Raw genomic sequence first — 15138 nt, forward strand, 5'->3', positions numbered from 1 at the left:
TTATTTTCTGATGATCACAATAAGGTGCCTTTGGGGATCCACACAATCGGGGATCAAATCCTGGCCACACCCCTGAGCAATCATGTGACCTTGGGAACGTGACTTAACGTCTGTAAAATCTGTAAAATGAAGGTTTCTGAGGATTTTGTTCCCGAGGGTTAAATGAGTACCTCACTTGGAACGGGGGCGGGCGCATAGTGTTTGCCAAATGTTAACTATCGTTATCATCTTCATCAAATCAAGACCGTGGTACTTCACTTTGTGACTCTCAAGTTTGTATGAGAAAATCGTGCTTTATGCGTTGTTGTTGGCTAAAGTAGGGAAACCTGGAAACTCCTGCCGTGGAAGAGAGCAACAGGCGAGAAAAGCGAGTTGCTGAATCCCAGCGCCTCAGAGGTGGGAGGGAGGAGTTCGGTCCCTAATTTACTGATGAGGAAGTGAAGGGGTGACGTGTCCTCGAGTCTCATTCAAGACACAGCCACAGCTCTTTATTGAGAGTAGGACCAGGGCCCCGGGGGTTGCTATGGTTAAACTGTAGGCGGAAACTAACACTCTTTGGAAGGCAAGACAGGAGGAGCATTCAGTTATAAAAAACGGTCAAAAATTGGGGTGAAACTAAGTTCGTTGAGCAATACATCAAATGAGTCAACTGTGGACCCGGTGAAACCGAGTTGCTAACTGAACTGGTATTTTACGAACAGGGGCTTTCTACAGAGCCCACTGACTCAGGACGGCTTCGATTAACAAAGTCCCGCGGCGCTTCCCGCAGGACCGGAAAGCTCGGAGCGCGAGAGATGAATGGAAACCAGAGTCTGGGGCGCGCCGCTCGGGGGGCGGGGCAGCCGCGGGCGGGGGCGGGGCATTGTGAGTCACATGCCTGCGCTCTGAGGAGGGCGCGTGGAGGGAACTCTGGTCGTGATTGGTCCGTCGTAACCAGGTAACCGAAGGACACATTCCGGTAGGCAAGGGCCGGCCGGGCTAGCTACTTTCAGTCGGGAGGCGGTGGCGGAAGGAGGAGGAGCTCCGGCTGCGCTCTCTCCCTCAGTGCCTGCGCGTCTCAGCACTTGTCTGGTTCCCAGCCCTTTTAAATAAGCGGGTCTGGTCACCGCCCTCACAGACTAGTTGGTTCCGGGGAGGCGGCGGCGGGGGTGCGGCCGGGGCCGGACCCCTGCCCGGGGCCCAGCGGCTGGGCGGGGGTGCGGCCGGGGCCGTACCCCTGCCCGGGCCCCGGCGGCTGGGCGGACAGGAGAGCGGCGGGCGAAGTCGCGTCTGCATGTGCGGCACAGCCCCGGCATAGCCCGGGGCTGCCAGTGCCCGCCGCGCCATTGTTGGGGGAGGGGGCGGCTTCTGAGCTCGGCGGAGTCGGGGGACGAGCGGAGGCGGCGGCGGTGAGGAGTGAAGGCGCCCCATGGGGAACTCGCTGTGTTGTTGCCTGTCCCCCAATGCCAGCCCCAAGTCGGGCCGGCGCAGGGGGTCAGCGGAGCCGGACTGCGAGTCTGAGGTCTACAAGGCGGCGGCCGGGAACGCGGTGGCAGTAGCTCCGGCGGCGGCTACCGTGGAACCCGCCGAGTTGGATTTCGCAGGTGGCGAAGGCCACCACCTGCAGCACATCAGCGACCGGGAGATGCCCGAAGGTAAGAAGCGGCTGACGCGCCTCGCCCCTCGCGGGGTCGGCGCCGTCTGCTCTCGGGCTTACCTCTGGCCTCCGCCGCCCCCAGGGTCCCCCGGGAGGGAGACGCCGCCTAGGGCTCCTTCTTGCCCGGAGTTGGCTCTCCCAGGGCTGGGCACCGGGGACGAAGGCTGGCTCTGCTTGGCGTCCCCACCCCTTATTCTTTACCAGTCGCGTCCGGCCAGTCTCCTTCCCTCTTCCCTACCCGAATGCCCAATTCTTTCCCCCGTTCCCATTTCCCAGCCCGGCCTGAGACCCTCCAATCCGCGGCCCTTCCTGTTCGTGGTTCTATTTAACATCTCGTGGGACTTAGCAGAGACTTTCTGGTGTATTCTCTCTTTTCTTAATGCAAACTTAAATACTCTAACTTTGGCGTATCCATCCCGTCTCCCTATCCAGATGGTACCTAAGCGAAGGAACTAGGTAAGGGCCTGATGATAGACTTCTATTTGTTAAGGTAGTTGATATTCGAGACAATTAAGACAAACATTAGAGGATTTGTCATTTAAATTCAATATAGAGATGGACAGAGTCAGTGTGGTGTTCTTAACTAAAATTCTTTGGATTTTCATGTTTTCAGTCGCCCTGATAGAAGCTACTTTATCCCTTCTAACTATAATTTGAACACGATAGGAAAGAAAATGGTGGGAGAGGGGCTTAAAATAACTGTGAACGGTGTGAAACGTTACTGCCACGGCTGCAGAGAATAGTTGTTGGGTTTTTTTTCTTTACCAAAGGAGACCCCATGGAGTTCTGATTACTTTTAAATTCCCACTTTGACACAAGTATGTCTTCAGTTGCACAGCCTTAACCGACTTCTTTTGCACGTTGCCTGTTCTAAGGGAGGGGTGAGGTGGTTCCTGAGACTGCTGGACAGAAGTTTCAAAGGAGAAAAAACAAATTCAGATTGTAATTTGTAATATAAAGGTTTGGGAGTTAACATACCACATCCATCCTGCAGAAAAATGTCTCCATGGCTCCCTCCTCCTCCGCCCCCCCACCCAAGTAGAATACTATTTAACTTTAAGAATGTTCAGGTAAAAGTTCTGAAGACTAAATGGCTGGGGGTGGGTGTTGTCGGGGAGGAGAGGAGAGAGAGAAGAGAGGAAATGTTTTGATTTTTGCCTCTAGAATTTTGGAAAGGGATGGCTCTAGGTTAAAAAAAAAAAAAATTTCTGGGTAGCATAGTGGCACTTTAATAAAGACTGTTCTTTGAAGTATAAAACATTGTATCATAAAGATGTTAAAGCCCCACTGGCCCATTTGTTTCATTTAAATGCCAGAGATTATTTCATTATTTCATAGACGAAATGTCTTACAGCTCTTCTATTTAAATTTTAGTTGGGTTTATTTAATTTCTTTAAAAGTTAGAATAATTAAGCCTGTGGATTCACCCTTATGATGGACGTGGCTTTGTAAGTGGAAAGTACTCCCTTTTCAGAATCGTTAGATATTGTGAAAGAATGAACAAATTATGTGAATTAATTGTAGCTTTAAACACAAAGCATGTAAGTACTTGTGAAAACTGCTCTGCTTGTTGCTATAAGGTAAGCCTCTAAATGATTTTTAAAAACAGTTAGTAGTTGTCTAGTGTAGGAGGAGAGACGAAAATTGGACCTTTATAGAATTCTTTTAAGATTTACAATGCATTTTCTTGTGTATTTCACTCGGCCCTTCCATCTACAAATAAGGCCCGTATATATTCTCCCTCTGTTGCCGATGAAGAAGCCAAGACTTAGAGATCTGAAATGACTGTGTAACACAGCTACTGAACAAAAGAGACAGACTTGGGAGGTGGTAGATATGCCAAATTCAGTTCTTGGGTTGCTGAAGAAAGTGTTTAGAGTGCACCTTATATTTTATAATTTATCCATAAGTTAGGCCTATCTCAGCATACTCCAGTTTTGATTATTGCCATTCCAGTTTATTGTACACAACTCAGAAGCAACATTTACCTCTCCATTCTCTGTCTGTACATACATTGCAATGGATATGAATAAAGGTAGAAGTCATGAAATAGCCTAAATTTATCAGTCAGGTAAACACGTTGATATAATTTAAAGAGTTTGTTCTGGTGAAATCCAATTGAAGCCGAGAATGCCCTGGACAGAGGGACATTAGGGGAAGCTGGTAAGCGGGCAGGTAAGGTACTAAGCATTTAGCATACGACTATGTATGATAAGGAAGGAGTGCTAAATCAGGAACTGGAAAAATAGAGTTCATGAGTACAGAATTTACCTTTTTATGTTTAACATGATTGTTAAAATTTCATTTCAATTTGTCTTTTTTGGGGGGGCATTCGATAAAGTGATAAGAGAAACCTCAATTTCAGCATTTGCCTATTAATTAAGTTTCCATAGAAACAAGGTCAGAACACCAAATATAAAGTACAGGCACATTGGAAGTTTGCTCTTCATGTCTTTATTTCAGACAATTTTGTATCAGTTTCCCTGGAAACTGAGAAATACCTACTCAGATATAAAACATTTTGGCTTTTCTACAGTGAAGAATTATTTGGTTACTTAGAGAAAATCGTACATAAATGATGCTCTGTCTTGTTCTTCAGAAACATTGGAGAAGAACATGATTTCTTCAAGCCATCTCAATAAAGTAACTCCTAAGAACGTAGTATAGATTTCAGATAGACTCAAAAGAATTTTTTACTACTTTGTCTTTAACAGTATATCTAATATAACTGATGGTAGTGTCATAATAGAAAAGAAGATGCTACGGTCCTATTATCTGATTTTATTTTTATTCATCAACTTTTCATACAGCCTTTATGTTCTGACCTTAGGAGCTTTGCTAATTCTCTGGTGAAAGGTGCTCTCTCAAGTGACCCCTACCTCCCATCCCCCTGAAGAGTGGGTAGGGAAGGAATTGGCAATATGATGTGGAAAAACCTCTGAGCAACAGATCTTTCCTTTTTTTGGTGACAGTATTAATGAACATTTGATGTGAAAGATTGAGAAAACACAGAAAAGTCCTTCACTCACACTCAGAATATCCAGAATTTTTATTAATATTTTGGTGTTGATTCTTCCTGAACCTTTTGTATGCATATAAACATAACATTGTGTTTATTTTACAAAGATGGGATTGTTCTTTATGTGCCACTTTGTAACTTTGTGTTATAAAGAAAAGTAACAACATGAAGCTCCTGGAACTGTGCTGACACCTAGAGAGTGCTCCAGGGTGATGTCTTTCCATGCAACTGTGCATAGCTCTACAGCCTGCCTTTTACCAACTGTTTACTGTGCCATCGAATGGTTGGAGCATAATTCATTTACCCAGCCTTTATGGTTGAGCATCTTTTATAATCCCATTATAATGCTTTATTCAGGGGACACAGATAAAAACTGATGCATTATATTGATACTTCCCTATAGCATTCTGATTGTACACTTTGTCTTATGACTTAATTAAATTCCTAGGGTGAGTCACTTTGTAGTAAAGGTATTTTAACATTAAATGTTCTTTTCCCAAATTAAAGTTACCATTGATTTTTCACTGAACATTAGATTTCCTCTTTTAGGTTTTCGTGGTTCTTGGTAACCTGTCTTGTGTCTTTGATTCTGAGTAACTAAACTACTACTCTAAGAGATCTGAAATTAACTCTGGTCTTAGGTGACAGACACATCAAAAGACAGCAATAGAAGAAATCTTAGATGATGTGGGAAAATTGGGAGAACCTTAACTGGTTTTGGGTACACTGAAACATGATTATTAGGCACCATTCCAGAGGCAGGACAAACAGTGGTTAGACAAGACAAAACCCGTATCCTAACTCAGGTCCTTACTTTCTAGAGGTGCCTGGGGGCTGACGACACAAGAATAACATCAGGTAGTGAGAACAGTAAGAAAGAAAATGAAGGTAATGGGCTGGGGAGGAGGACAGTTTTACAAGGGGTGGTTAAAGACAGCTTCTCTCCTTAAGCGACCCATGAGCAGTCCTAAGAGAGCCATGTGAGGCTGTGGGAGAAGAGGCTTCTGTGCAGTTCCTAAGAAGGGAATATGCTTGATGCGTGCCAAGGACAGAAAGATGGGTGGCTGCAGCTGAGTGAATGAATGCCAGGAGGAATATGGGGGATTAAGACCTTGTATGCCTAGTGGGCCTTGACCAAAAAATATGAATTTTAGTCTAATTGTAATGGGAAACTATTGAAGGATTATATGCAGGGGAATGATGTTAATTCTTAGAAAAAGGGAAGGGGGGTAGAGAGGGTGGAGGGAGATCAGACCAGCTACTGTGTGAGAATAGACTGTAAGGGTGGAAGGAAGCAGAGAGGGAGACCAGTTAGGAGGCTGGTGCGGTAGCTCAGGTGAGAGCCAACAGTGGCTTGAACAAAAAAGCGATATTAATAAGGGTCTAAAATAGGCTGTAGTATATAGATTGCTCTTGCATGTCATTTGATTCTCACCATGTTCTGAGTTAGGTAGTGTAGGAATTCTTCTCTTAGGTATAAATTGAGTTGTCCAAGGTTTTAAAAATGAGTATTGATAGAGAGTAGGACTGTAAATTCCAAATGCATGGCATATAGGAACAGAATTTATTGTTGACATTATGTGAGCTTCTTTGGAATACTACCTTTTTTCTCAGCCTTTTTTGTTGTTGTTGTTTTAGTGTATGAAAGTAATAAAACTTAAGAGTTAAAACAGTAACACTGCGTAATGTGAAATGAAATGAAGGTAACTTGCAACCCAGAAAGGTTCTTAAAAGTCCAAGAAACTGAGTAAAGTACTCTTTAGAAATATATAAAGCCAGGTGTACTTACCTATGTGTCACCTCTCAGTCATGATCACTGTAACACTGATTGAGGATTAAAATAAGGCAAAACTGAGAACCAGGGTAGAGGCAGGTACAGAAGCAGTTGGAAACCAGAGCTGGGAAGTTTGGAAGCCAGGATTGTCAGAAGCTAGGAAAGCAGGATCAAGGCTTGGGTGAGCAGTAGCCTGGCAGGTGCAGGAGCCTGCTGTGTACCCGCTGGTGAGGCAGCCCAGCTCAGGGCTGGCTGGCAGGAACTCCCTGACTGCGGTGGAAAGTGTGGACTCAGAGATGAAATCATCAGTTTACATGGTAATTGTAAAGATTGTAATGTTTGTATTATGAGCCATAAAACTAATACACTGCACAGTATAGGGATGCTAGGGCAGTTCAGTAAATGCAGTGGTTACCGTTAAGTAAACTGGTGCTCAGCAGTTGGCCCAGAAACTGCTGACATCTCCTGTTTATTTGGAATATATTGAAATCAATATGTCGATATTAATCGCTTTCTGAAATATGCTGCTTCTGTCAGATGCTTTCTTGGTCACTTCCCTCTCCCTCTAATATTTTAACAAGGACAAATCATTTATCGACAGTTTGATAGCATAGTTTTAACACTTTTAGCCTTCAGTAATGCATTTCATTTGTTCTAAGTTGCCTATGTTTTCACACTTTTAACAACTGCAATTGAGATGGATCTTAACAACTGGTAGAATCTTAGATTGGAGGAAAAACAGTATTCAGTGTCGGTGGTGTTTTACAGGTTTCCTCTGAGGAATGTTTACATTAAGACCGAGTTTAATTTTTCTTTAATCATACTTTTTCTACATCGACCTATCATGCTGTCAAATAAGTTGCAATTTAAATTGATAATACAAAAATGATGGGTCTTAAAATACAGTTTTAATCATAACCCCTAATCATGAGCTCAAGAATATTTCTCCTGGGTAAAACATTCTTAGAGGTTTCTAAAGAAATAACTTTCGGAAGAATCCATGTAATTTCCTGAATGCACAGTAATTCCCTGAAGTCTCTAAATTACTGTGTGTGCATGTGGTGGGGAGAGGGATGAGAGGGATGGTGGGTAGTAAAGCTTTGCTTAATAGTTGGCAGTCTTACCTTTGTGATAGTGAAGAGTGTGGTAGGTTTTATCATAGTCTCCTTAGGCTCTTGGGAAGATAGTTCATGGGAAGTGCAGAAATATTGTGTGTATGTATGAGTTTACTGTCTAATGGCTCACATGTCCATTCTATAAGATAGTGATGTGGTATTTTTCATTAGCAAAAAGTGCAAGTTATATAGAAAATTGTTAGTTATATAGGCTATAAACAAAAGATTAATATTTTCTGAAAACCTCATGCAAACTGACAGCAGTAGGGCCCTGATGTTTACAGTACATTCAAATGATAGGCCAACTCACCAAAGTGGAAATAACACTGATAACTGTGGGAAAATGGTCAAACTGTGTAATCAAAAGAAATACAAATTAGATCTACAGTGAGGTTCCTCATTCATATCAGTAGGAATTTTTTTTTTTTTTTCAAGTATCCAAAGCAAGGGTAGGAACTCAAAATGTCATGATTGGTAGCATTATACCCTAATGTGCCCCCCATCTTCTTTAGGAAGCAATTTAACATTGTACATGGAGCCGTGAAAGTGATCTAACCTTTTGGCTTAGTCATTCCACTTCCGAAGATCTTTGCTAAGGAGATAAAACCATTATTTTAAAAAACTATGTACATGAAGATTTTCCTCATAATATTTTAAGAATAGAACTTTGTAAGCACCAATCCCCAGCAATAGGGGATTGGCTAAGTCCAGTATAGGAATAACACTTGATGGGCCAGTGTGTATTCATTAAACAATAAATATGCAACAGTGGGGTGGAGAGCGCTTGTTAGTAACAAGAAGACATAAATTGTACACTAATTAGAGCTTTTTTTAACGTATAAGAAAAGCAACTAAAAGTAACGGTTGTGAATCATTGTGTGTTAATGATTGTGAATGGTTGTGTGTAATTTTTAAACAGAGCATCGTTTTGTCTCATGCAGATTTTTGTTCATGATATTTGTTAAAGGAATGAGCAAGTGACTTTTACCTTTCCCCACCTTTAGTGTGATCATCAGTACTGCTGATTAACCAGGTCTCCTTCAGTTGCAAGGTAAAAGAACATCACAGAGTTAAGCACTACTTGACCCAGGAGTTAAATGATCTCCTCAGTTCTGCTCTCCTCTGTTGATGTCTCCTGAAAAGCCTTTCCCCTCATGATAGCAAGGGAAGTGTCCAGCAGCTCAAGACTAGCTAAGGATCCTAGAGTACAGTTCTGCCTTTCTCTTTTCTTGGGACGTCCCAGGACAGCTGTGATTGATTGGCCGGTCCTGGGTCCTGTGCCTACCTTTGAACCCCCTAGGATAGAGTAGGGAGAGTGCCAGCTTTTTTCTGGTCACTTGGGCTCAGTTTACTTTTTTTTTTTTTTGCATGTTGTCATTTCTTTTATCCCAGCCTTCTTGACTTTTGTATTTAGATCTGTAGTAGCACATCTTGGTTTGGCGGGTGTGTGTGTGTGTGTGTGTGTGTGTGTGTGTGTGTGTGTGTGTGTGTGTGTGTGTGTGTGTGTGTGTGTGTGTGTATGTGTGTGTGTGTGTTAAAGCTTGCTTCTCTTTGATTCTGGCACTTAATTTTCCTGGACTTCCATTGAAAATTGTTAAGTTTTACCATGCCATAGACACTGATAAATAAGACAGCTACTTTGCAAACATTTCTGCTTATTTTTTTAGATTCAAATGTAGTCTATTTACTTTCTTTTTGGTATAGGTAAGTAGTCATGAATTCTTTCGGAAGCTATAGGTTAGAGGCAGCTGTGAAAGTCTCTGCCTGCCATTTTGTGTACAGCTGAAATAATTTATTTTCCCATTGTCTTAATTTTTCAAATATGTAGGAGAAAAAAACTTTAAAATAATTATATGGGTCTTTTACATAAAAATGTTGAATAGAATATTTTCTCCAAAAGCAGCTTTATAAACTTCAAATTCAGTGAAGGAATTTTCATGAAGAACAAAGCAGTTGGTTTAGCTCTGTAAATTACTAGTGCTGGCAATGACATTAAAATGGATGGCTCAGATTCCTGTTAAAACGGGAAGTCCAAAATTACTGTTCGTGCCAAATTCTTTCTGGGTGGGAAAAGGGGATTCTAGGTAGATACATTTGTGAAATGCTGGGTTAGACAGAATTCACTACTAGACTAATTAGTTTTTAATATATCAATGTGTGTATTCTTTGGATTCTCTAAGAGGCAGGGATATATTTGTATTTCGCTTTGACCATCAAAGCCATCTTTCAAAAACAGATCAGTTATTATGTGGTTTGGGAAATAATTGCCTTAACCATTACTCTTTATCTGAATCTTGGTCCAGTTTCTTAAAAGATTGGTTAAATGGTTTGAGATGGACTTTGCTGAGGAAGTGTCATAGGGCTTTTATGTTTGTTTGTTTGTTTGAAACAACAACCTTACGATCCTATGTGGTAGCTTGTGCTTGTTTTGTATTTCTGCCTAAATAGAAGACGCTATCCCACCTTGGTGCAAGGTGGGCTACAGGCAGACCCACCTTTTCGTGTAGGTATGGCCAAAATTTTTTTCTAGTAGCCCTATGATCTGCTCCAGAAAGTACTCTTATTGAAGCCCCAAATTGATCATGCAGCGTGGAATGAAGAAGTGAGTTTAGCTTTGGAAATAGAGGGCAAAGTTAAAAATCACTCTCATGGAAGTGTTCCTCTAGATTAGAACATTGAACTTTTATGTAGTCCTCTTAAATCTGCCATGATGAATAGCCCCCAGATAAACCACAGCCAATGAAATGAGTTCATTTGTTGAATGGAGTTAGAATTAGCCATTTGATTGTCTGAAGAACATTTGCCAAAAGCAACTCACTTCGTTTTGGCATATTTGATATATTGAGCTGGTATCTGACAGTAGTTGGCCACAGCATAACTTGCTTCTTGAGACTGTTCCTGGAATGTGCTAGTAATATCAGCTTTAAAAGAGGGTGACTGAATTTTTAATTGATAAATAGGAGGGGAGTCACATATATGATTCATCTAAAAATGGCATAGATTATTTAGGTGCAAGTTAAAGAAGTCTAAGACATAGCCATGGTTTTACTCCACATGTATGGAGAGTTTCTACAATTTTGCTGTTTCCCAATAGAATTTTTATATTGTGCCTTTACTAAAATTGCCTTTTTGTCATTACTAAAAGCTCTTCTCAAGACTATTAATAAGTGGTTTCAATCAATGTGTAGCTATCTTTAAAATCATGTATTTTTCTACTCAACTAAATCACCACACCTTTTTCTCTTCTTCCTATACAGACTTAGCTTTGGAACCAAACCCTTCTGACCACCCAGGGGCAAGCACCATTTTTCCGAGCAAATCTCAAACAGATGGTAAGGCAATGCTTTTTTTTCCCTGAGAAAAAGAGTGAAAACTGTTTTTGTTTTGTGTATTATAGGAGGTATTTAGAAAAACTCTTACAGTGGTTTAAATGTTTCACTTTTTTATGTATTCACTTGTCTTATTTTAATATATTGATGATACAGTTTCCTTTAGTTGTCAGTGTTTTAGGGAGGAGAACACTTAGACTATCTGTTTATACATTTTGCCACCTCTTTATCAACATAGTCAACTGGCCCCATGATTTAGATGTGGTCTATTTCTCCATGCTACTTTGTCCTTTTCCCCTTGCTCCGAAGAGCACATATGTTAAAGACAAATGATAGGGTTTAGGTCACAGTTAGGTTTTCATTTGATCAAATCAGAAAAATCAGTTGTTATATATGGGAATTGAGCCTTGTGATTTTGGCCCTGTTTTACACAGTGTTCAACCAGACGAGCCTATCTCACATCCAGATTTATGCTACTCAGAACTTTTAAGCTATTCAAAACTTTCTCATCCTAATGTAGTGCTGTGCCAGGGTAATAAGAGCAACATGCCATATGGGGTTTTCCAGAAGATTATCCTCAGCATGTGAAACTCATATACATTTCCTGTGTCCTCCTTGTTTTAAGATGAGAATCAGAACCGTAGAATTTTTTGCACTCCTGCTTGCCTGCTTGTCTTCCTGAATGTTATGTTAAATCCTAGTTTATTTGCTAAAAAGCCATACGTGACCAAGTTTTTCAGTTGATTACGAGAGCAGGAATACAAGAAGTGAACATTCCATAATATTTAAAGTGATGCAGCACAATAAAAAACGGAGGTTTGGTTTTTTGTTGTTGTTGTTTTGCTTTTGGTTTTTTTCCGTTAGATCACTGGTTTTTATAAAAGGATATAACTCAGGAACAGCCAGATGGAAGAGATGCATAGGGCCAGGCATGGGGACAAGGCACAGAGCTTTGATGCCCTCTGCAAGGGTACTACATGCTCACCAACCTGGAAGCTCCTGGGGTTTCTAACTTGCATTTTTCTAGTGTGTGTACTTGAGCCACTCATTTCTGGTTAGGATTGCTCTATTTCTCAGTTTCTTCCAGAGCCATGAGCTGCTCACATGTAGAGGGGCTCTGGAGACAGTAAAAGAAAAGCTGTCCCATGCCTGTCTCTCTCTTCAGCCTTAAGGAATCCGTGCCTGTGATGCCTGTCTGGAGTTAAAGGAGGCAATGTGAACAAGAGTGTGGCCTAAGACCCTCTTCAGGCTTTTATTCTTCTGGCCTTTGTTGGAGCAAAACCGTTTTGTGTGCTGTAGATATGTTCATTTAGGTCAGCACACTCATTTTAAAATTTACGTTTAACATAGGTTACTTTCCAGTTGTGTATTTTTTCAGTAAGGTATTTGAGTAGGTTACCATTAAGTGGTTCAGGATGCTTCCAGAGATCCTGGTGCGTTCGGAGACGAGTGCCTGGCCAGAAACTGGTTCTTAGAGTCGTCATCTGTAGATTGTGGTAATTAAAGTAAGCTGTGTGTAAATGAAGACTTAGAAAATACTCCTGGCTAGTAGTTCAGCTATGCAGCAGGTACATTTTTTTATTAGCTAAGTTTCTCACCTCGCCTAATTTGCTTTGTCCTTTTCTTTTGTAAATGGGGAGTCTTTCATTTGTACCTAATACAGAATATCTATTAGGTCAAAAAAGTGAAACTAAGTTTTTAGATTTTATTTATCGGACTCATCTTGCTGGGTGATTTAAATTATATATTTTGTTGGAAATTATTTTAAAAAATAGAATGGAATTTTATCTCATTGTGTTATTGGTAATCCATCAGATAATTAGTGACTACTTTTATTTTTCTATGGCATTTGTATCAGAATTCATCAGTTAATTTTTTTTATTCTTAGTGCGGGAAAAGAGGAGGAGCAGCCATTTAAACCATGTAAGTAAACAGTTGAAAAGTTAAGAAATTAATAGTTTGAATTAAAAATATGTCTGCCATGATTCCTAAAAAATATGATGGATCCAATACTGTTAGCATGGACCTCTTTTTTGTAGATTTTCTAAATCTCTATTTTCCTAATTATCAAATGTATTCAGGAAAGTCTTTGACTTAGTAGTGCCCATTTTTTAAGGGTTCTGACATTTACGTTAAATTTCACTAATACGGTTGTAGTATAAAGATCTGCCTGAAATTCTTTTGCCTTATTTTTTTGATCTTATTTTTTAACCAAAGTAATAAAAGTATAACAGGTAAGTTAATTTTTAGCACTGTCCATTGACTTCTTGTCATAGCAGGTGAAAGCTGAGCTTCTTCGCTCCACCATGACGTTATTTCCCTCCCTGTGTTCCCTCAACATGTATCAGTTTTTATTAAATCAGAATCAATGTTTACATTACTACGACTCTGCAAATATTGTGCATTGCTGAGCCATAGAGTTCTCTGACTGTGCCTCCTCCTTGTACACCCTTCATTCTTTTTCTTAAATATTAATGAAATTGGAGCACTTCTGCACTTCTCTAGGATAACCCAATCCCCCTTTTCCTAGCCAACGTGATCTCACACAGCCAAATGCAGTAAGTAGCTCCCTGCCCGGTCTCCCTGCTTTCACATTCTTCATTTTTTCTGTGGAATTAATTTCCTGACTATATTCACTTGCCTGTTTTCTAACAGCTATTTTTTTCCCCAAATGTTTTAACATTTGTCACATGCCTATGAAAACTATTTTCCGTCTACTAAGCCACATCTGTTCCATTTATTTCTTGGAGACACTTTGCCCCAATCTTTTGTCTTCCTACTCCCATATAGACTAGTGTTCCCCTAGGCCTGCTCTATGCCTCTTTTCCTGGGATATCTGTGTGAAGTCATCTGGGATCTCACATAACTCTGCTCTCTTATGTTGGATCCCCTATGTCCTAGATTCTGTTTCCCTCTTGTCTTGTTATACTTCCTTGTTTTACTGGAGCACATTTTCCTGGGAAAAGGGCACATGGGCAGAAAGTTTATAGAGATCTAGCCTCTCTGAAACTCCTTCTATTTGATAAAGTATAGAATTCTCAGTTGAAACTAATTTTTGCCGTTCTAAAGACATTTCCCTCTCATCTTCTCATTTACACTGTTGCTCTTAAACCTGTTGACATTGTATGGTACATTGTACATGACCGATTTTAGTCATTTTCCCCCATCCCTTCCTTCTCGGGAACCTTTTAGTACCTTCCCTCTCCCTGGGATTTTGAAATTTCATAATTTGGTTTGGTATAGACCTTTTTTGTGTGTTTCTTTGATATTCTGTTTTTTTCTTCCAGGTTCGTATTATTCAGATGTTGGAAGTCTTAGACTTACCAGATCGCTAACTTTTTTCCCCTCCTGCTTTGCATTTTGTCTTTTTGTCCTGCTTCCTGGAGATTTCCTTGACTGTGCTCTAATCCTTCTATTGAATATATTGTTTTGTCTACCTTATTTTCAATTTATAGAGTTCTCTTATATCCTGTCATTCTTTTTTTCACTGATGCAATTTCAAGTTTTCATTTGCTCCTGAGTTTTTATCACTCCCATCAATTCCTTCTTCCTGTTTTGTTTTGTTTTTTTTTAAAGCGTCCTTATATTTTATTTTATTTATTTATTTTTTGGCTGCATTGGGTCTTGGTTTCTGCACGTGGGCTTTCTCTGGTTGCGGTGAGCTGGGCCTACTCTTTGTTGGGTGCGTGGGCTTCTCATTGCAGTGGCTTCTCTTGTTGCGGAGCACAGGCTCTAGGGCGTGCGGGCTTCAGTAGTTGCGGCTCATGGGCTCTAGAGCGCAGGCTCAGTAGTTGTGGCGCATGGGCTCAGTTGCTCTGTGGTATGTGGGATCTTTCTGGGCCAGGGCTCGAACCTGTGTCCCCTGCATTGGCAGGCGGATTCTTAACCACTGCGCCACCAGGGAAGTCCCATTCCTTCTTCCTGTTTTGATCTCTTACTTGTTGGGGGCTTCCCTCAAACGTGTGATGGTCCTTGGCTGTCTCTTAAGATCTAATTGGAAGCATCACTTGGACAACTCGTTAACTGATGGGCCTCACTGCAAGGATTTGGGGACCACGCCTCTGAACTCTGAGCCTGCCTTGGGTTCTGTAAGACAAACTGGTTTTCTTGTTCCTGTCCTAGTCACTCTCTGTAGGTACCAAGGTTGTGCTTCCTCTGTTCTGCCATGTCAGTTACCACTCCTTTATCTAGTCTTTTCACCTTTCAAACATTAAAAATCATCTGCTGTTTATCCTGTCTTATGTATAGCTTTTTTAAAAAATGCC

The 15138-nt window shown here is 41.0% G+C and overlaps 2 protein-coding genes across 2 annotated transcripts in view; both read left to right on the forward strand.

Moving 5' to 3' along the window:
- Window positions 1-15138, forward strand: part of LOC309662917 (cyclin-Y-like protein 1) — a gene marked incomplete at its 5' end in the record, with an annotated part of 76635 nt that overhangs the window by 40903 nt on the left and 20594 nt on the right. The window lies entirely within an intron of this gene.
- LOC309663087 (cyclin-Y-like protein 1) overlaps window positions 1208-15138 on the forward strand; it is a 228838-nt gene continuing 214907 nt past the window's right edge. The window contains exon 1 of the mRNA XM_082466475.1: window positions 1208-1388. The gene's annotated coding sequence lies outside the window, so the exon portion shown is untranslated. The remainder of the gene's footprint in view (window positions 1389-15138) is intronic.

Source organism: Balaenoptera physalus (assembly GCF_965194825.1).
Source record: "Balaenoptera physalus genome assembly, chromosome: 6".
Taxonomy (NCBI): Eukaryota; Metazoa; Chordata; class Mammalia; order Artiodactyla; family Balaenopteridae; genus Balaenoptera; species Balaenoptera physalus.